The sequence below is a fragment of the Salmo trutta genome, chromosome 36 (assembly GCF_901001165.1).
Source record: "Salmo trutta chromosome 36, fSalTru1.1, whole genome shotgun sequence".
NCBI classification, from domain to species: Eukaryota; Metazoa; Chordata; class Actinopteri; order Salmoniformes; family Salmonidae; genus Salmo; species Salmo trutta.
This window is the reverse complement of record NC_042992.1, coordinates 24,313,414-24,321,245: the sequence shown is the minus strand read 5'-3', so window position 1 is coordinate 24,321,245 and position 7,832 is coordinate 24,313,414.

Here is a 7,832-nt window from a genome sequence, read left to right as displayed (position 1 = left end):
CCTAATATTGAGGTGCACCCCCTTTTTCCCTCAGAACAGCCTAATTTTATCAGGGCATGGACTCTACAAGGTGAAAGCCTTCCAGAGGGATGCTGACCCATGCTGACTCTAATGCTTCCCACAGTTGTCAGTTGGCTGGATGTCCTTTGGGTGGTGGACCATTCTTGATACACATGGGAAACTGTTGAGCGTGAAAAACCCAGCAGCACTGCAGTTCTTGACAAATCGGTGTGCCTAGCCCATACTACCACCTAGCCCATACTACCATACCCCGTTCAAAGGCACTTCAATCTTTTGTCTTGCCCATTCACCCTCTGAATGGCACACATACACAATCCATGTCTCAATTGTCTCAAGGCTTAAAAATCATTCATTAACCCGTCTCCTCCCCTTCATCTGCATTGATTGAAGTAGATTTAACAGGTGACATCAATAAGGGATCATAGCTTTCGCCTGGAATTCACCTGGTCAGTCTATGTCATGGAAAGAGCAGGTGTTCTTAATGTTTTGTAAACAGTGTATATTCTATAATATATTCTATTCTATAACCCCATTATCCTGTTTTCAATGGAAAATCCCCTGCACTATTGACAGCTTGGTTGTCAGGGGCAACCATATCCTCAAACGCTGGTATAGTGGAATGCTTTCATGGTGGCTAAACAGGTCTATCACAACATGAGATGTGAAAGAGAAAGAGTGGGGGACAAGAGGAGGGAAGGAGAGGGTGAGAGTGACAGAGGGAAAGAGAGAGAGAGTGGGGGGGCAATACAAGGAGGGGGAGGGTTGGGAGATGATGTGTGTGAGAGAAGGGGAGGGTGAGAAGAGAAGGAAGAGTAGAGTGTGAAAGAGTGAAGGAGAGGGGGGAACAAAAACAGGAGGGGAAGAGTAGAGGGTGAGAGAGAGGGAAAAATGAGGGAGAGATGCCATAAATGAGAAACCAAGGGGTAATTGAAAACACATGGTCCCTGCCCTGCGGTCTGGAGAGGAGATTTTTATGCACCACAGTTAAGTTGTAACTGGAATGCGGTGTGACTCCTATCCCATGGAATGCAAACACTGAGCCACGGCCAGCTGAGTTGAGTGGAGCTGAGCGGATGTGTGTAGTGATATATCATAGCCCGTAGCAAGCTAAGCTTTTGGGCATTGGCACTGACAAACAACCATGGAAGCTCCAAACTCAAACAACAACAGGAGAAAAATCAGTGAGGGAAGATCTTTGAACCAAGCAACCTCTAGCTAACTACACTGTAAAAAATAAATAATAATACTGTTGTTTTAATGGTAATTTACTGGCAGCTAGTTACCTGTAAATGACTGTTTGAAATTTAAGGTAACATACTATATCTTTTTTACAGTAACGTACAGGTAACTGGCCTGCCAGTAAGTTACCATAAAAACACGTTTTTTTACAGTGTACCTTACCAGGATTACTACTGATGTGTTTACTGGGATGGGATGATGATGTCACACCCACCCTTGTGTTGAGAAACAACGACGGACTGACTGACTATAGCTCCAATTAGGCATGTCAGAAGAGTAGACTCTCACATGTACAACATGAGGCATGTCCACTGAACAAAATGTATCCTTTTAAAACCCCTTCTGAATTTGACTTTGAGAGCCAGACTGCATTCTTGCGCTGTACTGTTCAGGTACTCAACTGTGAGCCCAATCTTAGGTCTTAAGACCTTTTAACATCACTTCATCTCCCTCTCTATCTTTCTCTCTTTTTGTTCATCAATGATGTTCCCTCCCTCTAGCCCTCCTTCCTCTACAACCCACTGCTGTTACATAAGGAGAGCTGTGGGTGTTGTTTTGTGGTGCGACTTGGGGGTTGTGTGTGTGTGTGTGTGTGTGGAAACAGCGGGAAAGGAAGTCTGGTTGTCTGCAGCCAGTACACAGCCCATGGTCATCCCAGGAATATGTCTCCTCCCTGGGCCTGGGCTGCCTGGAGGCCTGGGCTGCAGCCAACCATGTGGCTTCTCAATGTGACAGAACCATGGAGAAACACTCCACTCTCCTCAGCTCCTAGTCTGTTTGTGTCGTTTGATGTGACAATGACCATAGCAGTTGGTTAGCATGAATAGATCTGGGACCAGGCTACTCAACTATACTTCTCTCACTTTTTAGTACTTTCCCAAAGACAAAAAGGCAGCGTTTTATTTCACTCCCAAGTATTGCCACTGGCGGTAGTGTGTTGGTTTGACAAGCACTTCCTACCTTTTTATAGGTGGAAAGCAAACCACAACGAAAATTGGCCCTTTGAGGAATACCAATGTGGTATTAGTAATATTTTAAAGGAGCAATCTGCATCTACATTAATTTTTGGACTTATATGTACCCATTGATTCTTGAAGAATCCAACTTAAAAATGCCTCATGAGCTTAGTTCAACTGTCGTACCCCATCAGAACCCAAAATACAGTTGAAGTCGGGAGTTTACATCAACTTAGGTTGAAGTCATTAAAACTCGTTTTTCAACCACTCCACAAATTTCTTGTTAACAAACTGTAGGTTTTGGCATGTCGGTTAGGACATCGACTTTGTGCATGACACAAGTCATTTTCACAACAATTGTTTACAGACAGATTATTTCACTTATAATTCAATGTATCACAATTCCAGTGGGTCAGAAGTTTACATGCACTAAGTTGACTGTGCCTTTAAACAGCTTGGAAAATTCCAGAAAATGATGTCATGGCTTTAGAAGCTTCTGATAGGCTAACTGACATAATTTGAGTCAATTGGAGGTGTACCTGTGGATGTATTTCAAGGCCTACCTTCAAGCTCAGTGCCTCTTTGCTTGACATCATGGGAAAATCAAAAGAAATCAGCCAAGACCTCAGAAAACAAATTGTAGACCTCCACAAGTCTGGTTCATCCTTGGGAGCAATTCCAAACACCTGAAGGTACTACTTTCATCTGTACAAACAATAGTACGCAACTATAAATACCATGGGACCACGCAGCCGTCATACCGCTCAGGAAGGAGACGCGTTCTGTCTCCTAGAGATGAATGTACTTTGGTGCGAAAAGTGCAAATCAATCCCAGAACAACAGCAAAGGACCTTGTGAAGAAGCTGGAGGAAACAGGTACAAAAGGTTCTATATCCACAGTAAAACGAGTCCTATATCGACATAACCTGAAAGGCCGCTCAGCAAGGAAGAAGCCACTGCTCCAAAACCGCCATAAAAAAGCTAGACTACGGTTTGCAACTGCACATGGGGACAAAGATCTTACTTTTTGGAGAAATGTCCTCTGGTCTGATGAAACAAAAATATAACTGTTTGGTCATAATGACCATCGTTATGTTTGGAGGAAATAGGGGGACACTTGCAAGCCGAAGAACACCTTCCCAACCGTGAAGCACTGGGGTGGCAGCATCATGTTGTGGGGGTGCTTTGCTGCAGGGGGGACTGGTGCACTTCACAAAATAGATGGCATCATGAGGTAGGAAAATTTTGTGGATATATTGAAGCAACCTCTCAAGACATCAGTCAGGAAGTTAAAGCTTGGTCGCAAATGGGTCTTCCAAATGGACAATGACCCCAAGCATACTTCCAAAATTGTGGCAAAATGGCTTAAGGACAACAAAGTCAAGGAATTGGAGTGGCCATCACAAAGCCCTGACCTCAATCCCATAGAAAATGTGTGGGCAGAACTGAAAAAGCGTGTGCGAGCAAGGAGGTCTACAAACCTGCCTCAGTTACACCAGCTCTGTCAGGAGGAATGGGCCAAAATTCACCCAACTTCTTGTGGGAAGCTTGTAGAAGGCTACTGAAAACGTTTGACCCAAGATAAACATTTTAAAGGCAATGCTACCAAATACTAATTGCGTGTATGTAAACTTCTGACCCACTGGGAATGTGATGAAAGAAATAAAAGCTGAAATAAATCATTCTCTCTACTATTATTCTGACATTTCACATTCTTAAAATAAAGTGGTGATCCTAACTGACCTAAGACTGGGAATTTTTACTAGGATTAAATGTCAGGAATTGTGAAAAACTGAGTTTAAATGTATTTGGCTAAGGTGTATGTAAACTTCCCACTTCAACTGTACAAGGTTGTTTTACTCCAATGTTTGTAAACAAAGTAAACATAGACAAACACTATATAGCCTCAAACATGGTTAAAACAATCATTTTGATATCAAGGATGGTCAGTCCTTGCAGCCATAATTGTGTCTATGAATTTGAGAGTGGTTACATTTCTCCGGGCCCATCCCTCAGCTTTTTACCCAAACAGGGGTAGGAGTATGCTTGTTGTTGTTTCAACTGCTGATTCCCGCTTTAAGAATTCCCCTTCAGCACACAGTGTTTCGTGTTCAGTGTGCCCTGTGTGTGTGTTGCAGACAGACAGTCTTCCCTCTGCCACACCTGCCTAAGAGAGATTTATCTAACACTATCCGACACCTAGAGCTAATCCGGTTTCAGGTTGCACCCTCATCCATGAAATCCACTCACACAGGGAGAGAAAATACACAGTGATGCAGCGCAGGCAGAGGTGTTACAAAGATAATCTTCCCCCGTCACTTTCGTCCTCTGGTTTAAAGGAAACAGAAAGGAAATTTCACAACTAAAGAATTACAGCAGTTAGATGGATGCAACCAGAGCCATATTGTATGGTTAAGAGGGATGAGGGAAAAGAAATGAGAAATCGGTCTGGCTGTGCAACCGATTGCCAAACGCACTGCAAATTGAGAAATCATGTGACTAAAGTGATTCAAAAGAAGAAACTACACTATGAAACAAAGATATATGACAAAGAAGGATAGTAAAAAGCTTTGGAGCCGCTTAAATGAAATTTTGGTCAAAAAGGCAAACTCCGCTTCACCATTCATTGAATCAGATGGCTCATTCGTCACAAAAACCACTGATATTGCCAATTACTTTAATGATTGTTTCATTGACAAAATTAGTGTCTATGTATGCGGATGACTCAACACTATACACGTCAGCTACTACATCGACTGAAATGACAGCAACAAAGAGCTGCAGTTAGTTTCAGATTGGGTGGCAAGGAATAAGTTAGTCCTAAATATTTCAAAAACTAAAAGCATTGTATTTGGGAAAAATCATTCACTAAACCCTAAACCTCAACTAAATCTTGTAATGAATAATGTCAAAATTGACCAAGTTGAGATGACTAAACTGCTTGGAGTAACCCTGGATTGTAATCTGTTATGGTCAAAACATATTGATAGAACAGTAGCTAAGATAAGGAGAAGTCTGTCTATAATAAAGCGATGCTCTGCATTCTTAACAAAACAAGGCAGGTCCTACAAGCTCTAGTTTTGTCACACCTGGACTACTGTTCAGTTGTGTTGTCAGTTTTCAACTGGCTCAGAACAGGGCAGCACGGCTGGCCCGTGGATGTACACAGAGAGCTAACAATAATAATATGCATGTCAATCTCTCCTGGCTCAAAGTGGAGGAGAAATTGACTTCATCACTACTTGTATTTGTGAGCGGTATTGACATGTTGAATGCACCATGCTGTCTGTTTGAACCACTGGCATACAGCTCGGACACCCATGCATACCCCACAAGACATGCCACCAGAGGTTTCTTCACAGGCCCCAAGTCCAGAACAGACTATGGAGGTGCACAGTACTACATAGAGCCATGGTTACATGGATCTCTATTCCACATCAGGTAACTGATACAAGCAGTACAATTAGATTGAAGAAACAGACAAAAATGCACCTTATGGAACAGCGGGGACTGTTAAAAAACACAAACATGTATACAAACACACAATAACATACGCACTATACACACACGCGTTATAGATATGTGTTAGTAGAGTCGGGGCCTGAGGGCACACACAATATGTTGTGAAATCTGCCTTGGCAGCAGCTAATGAGAATCCATAATAAATACAAATACATAACTGGATGCAACCACGAGCTAAAAACAGGCTATTCAGGTTAGTAGGGAAATAGGGAATGGTGAATAACCTCTATTTGTTTTACAGTATGTATGCCCAAAAGGCAAAGCAACTATAACGTGTAATATAAATACACAGTAAATGTGATTGAATTGACCCAGTCCTGTGGACCAGGCATCCAATTCAGTTTCCAATTCAGTCAATTCATGAATCAAAACAAATCCTCATATTAAACAACAGGCAATTTATTAATGAATCATTTACGTTCATGATTCTGAACTGTCTCCAACCCGGCTGTATACATTTAAATATCCCTCCCTTGAAAAATGTAACAGGAGTTCCCATGAAGTGATCTGACCGCTGTGGTCTGCTGCCCTAGCAGTGATCCCATAATGGACCTGGCTGGCCTGCCTAGTTTACTGTACACTGGAGGAAAATCCTTGAGCTGGCTGACTGACCACCACAGCTCAGTCCACAGGGTGGAGTAGAAAACAGTTGCAGTTACTGCATAATGAAGTCATTCCCAGGGTTCAAGGCACAACTACTCATGAGAGAAAGGCCGCCTACACTCTGCAGAAGTGAGCACTCGTTCACTACCCCTCAATGTGATCTCACAAATGGACTGGTGGAAATATGTTGGATTCTACCTCTAGCACATGCCTATACCAATTCAATGAGGGGAAGTGATCAAATGCACACTCCAGGGGAGAAGAGAAGGGAATTGGATCAGAACGACTCAGGGGCCTGGTAGGGATGTAGAGGTATAGAACATTGGGTGTGACAAGGTGGGAGAGGGGTAGGCGGCTTTGTGAGGGACGTCACCGGGTGCTTTCCACCCCGTCTCCCCCATCTCAAAAAATTCTTGAGAGTTCCGCTTCGCTGCATGCGACAGGCGATTGAGGTGATCAGGGCCGGTGCGGTCTCGCCACCCCTCCTTCACTCAGCTGTCTCAGCAGGTCACCTGTGGCCCCTGAAGCCTTCAGGGGCCGCTACATCACAACATGTGAGTTGCATACTCAATATACTAATAGATGCTGATGGATAATATACCAGTATTACAGGTAGTATCTTTTAGTCTCCATTTTGCATTTCATGTGTGAAACTACCAGGAAATATACTTGTCTCAACCTATACATTCCTGTGTTAAATCATGTGAGGCGGGATTTATTTTCTCTGTAGTTTCTATTATCTCAGTGGTCACAGGTTAAGACAGAGGAGAGTGAGAATGGAAGAGAGAGATAGAGAGAATAACAAAAATAATACTTGGATTAGAAAGAAAAAAAATTGAGTTCAGAGGGTCGTATCTCATTAAGCAATTGAGAAAGTTAATTAGGCAGTGCTGATAATTATTGCCATGGCAACCTGAGCGAGCTCATGCAAATTTGATTAAGGAGTTGCTGGTTGTTTATCTGCACTGGTGAGACAGAGATGGCGTTCCAAATGCCAGCCTATTCCCTATGTAGTGAACTACTTTTGACCAGGGCCCTGTTCACATTAAGTGCACTATATAGGGAATAGAGTACCATTTGAGACAAATACAGAGACAGCATAGCAGGGCCAGCGAAGAACCCCAGAGACCCCTACAGGTGAGGTGGTGTAGCTGCATGTTCTCTTACTAAACCCACTCCAGAGTTTCTCTAAATAAGATCACCTCATGGAGCAGAGCATGACTATGGTATTGCCAACATTCCTTTACAACAGACTATCACAAGCATTAAGATGTTACTAAAATATATAATACCAGCCAAAAGGCAAAAAAACTGATAGCTTTGCTACTGACCCTCAAAACTGGAAACAAAGGCACAGGATGTGGGTCTTTGATTGGCCTTCATCACTGTCCTTTTAAAATCAACAATGACAGTTCAATTCACAATATGAATCTTTGACTGACTATATTATGAACCCAATGTCTGCTACCATCTATTCATTGATACAGAATA